The sequence below is a fragment of the Nothoprocta perdicaria genome, unplaced genomic scaffold (genome assembly GCF_003342845.1).
Source record: "Nothoprocta perdicaria isolate Ctin4 unplaced genomic scaffold, notPer1 scaffold_56, whole genome shotgun sequence".
NCBI classification, from domain to species: Eukaryota; Metazoa; Chordata; class Aves; order Tinamiformes; family Tinamidae; genus Nothoprocta; species Nothoprocta perdicaria.
Window position 1 is genome coordinate 926965 of NW_020455821.1, and position 1458 is coordinate 928422.

Here is a 1458-nt window from a genome sequence, read left to right on the forward strand (position 1 = left end):
AAAGACTAGGGAAAGAACCTAAAAACTGCTCAGTTTAAGTCTAATTTTATGAATGTCATAAGAAGGACAAGTAGAATGGTAGTCTGTCAATCCAAAAAAAAAAAAAAAAAGACTAGGGAAAGAACCTAAAAACTGCTCAGTTTAAGTCTAATTTTATGAATGTCATAAGAAGGACAAGTAGAATGGTAGTCTGTCAATCCACAGAATGCTTTAATTGTATSTGTCCTAATTTGAGAAGTATGAGAAATAAACAGGAAGAGCTGAAGTCTTAATTAATGATCACAACAGTTACTCTGTTGACATATGAGAGACTCAGTGGGATAATTCACATGACTGGAGTATCAGTGTTCATAATTTGTTCCAGAAGCATTTGCATGGGAAAGAATAAGAGAGTGCATTGCTTTGTATGGCAAGTAGGTGCAAAAAGAGATTTGAATTTTCTGGATAAGGATAAAATGGAGGAAATAATCTATGAACCAATTAAAGTTTGGAATTTGGGGGAGAGACCAGACTTCTGGAAGAAGGAAAGGAAGCAAAATTTTCAAGGGTACAGACAATGATTGTAAAAATAAAATTAGAAAATAAGGCATAATMAATCTATTCATATCCTTTGTGGAGGAAAACAAAGAATAACTAGAAAGAATGTTATATATCTAGTTATATATCTATGTATCTATATATCAGGTAGGAGTGGCTGAAAATGAGTGGTGAGAGTAGGAAAAAACCTTGTTGGGAGTGATGATCAGAAGAGAATTTTTTCAATCCTTAGAAAGAACTACAGTRTAAAGAAACAGAGCTAAAGCAAGGGGACTCAAATTCAGAGAATTGGTAGGAAAATGTGATGCGAAGCAAACCCCAAGAATAAAAGCAGTTCATGGGCCTTTCATGTCTTTAATAGGATTAAGTTAAAGAAAAGCATGCAATTATCCTAGGGTAGAGTAAGTCTAGAAACTGTCAGTAGGGATGGATTCAGTTAAGTAATGAAATCTTCAATGATCTCAAACAGGAGAGAATGTCCAGAATGCTAAAATAGATCAAACTATCATGAGCATGACAATAACATAAAAAGTTAGGCACAAAATCGGAAATGTCGGTGTAGAATATGAGATTCTTCTGGCAAAAGTTTCCAAAGGGAAATTTCAACGGAGCAGTCACCACAAAAACGCTAAGTCAGCTACAGCAGGAAACTTTCATAAGGTTTTCCTGACTATTGATTTGTAAATCATCTCTTTCCTTATTCTTTTTCTTAGTACTAAGAGGAATTTTAATTATGGAATATTTTCAGAATTACTTTAGGGATTCTCAGCCTCAGAATCTTGAGTTATTTCTGAGAATGTACTAAGAGGAATTTTAATTATGGAATATTTTCAGAATTACTTTAGGGATTCTCAGCCTCAGAATCTTGAGTTATTTCTGAGAATACCAAAAAAAAAAAAAAAAAAAAAAAAAAAAAAAAAA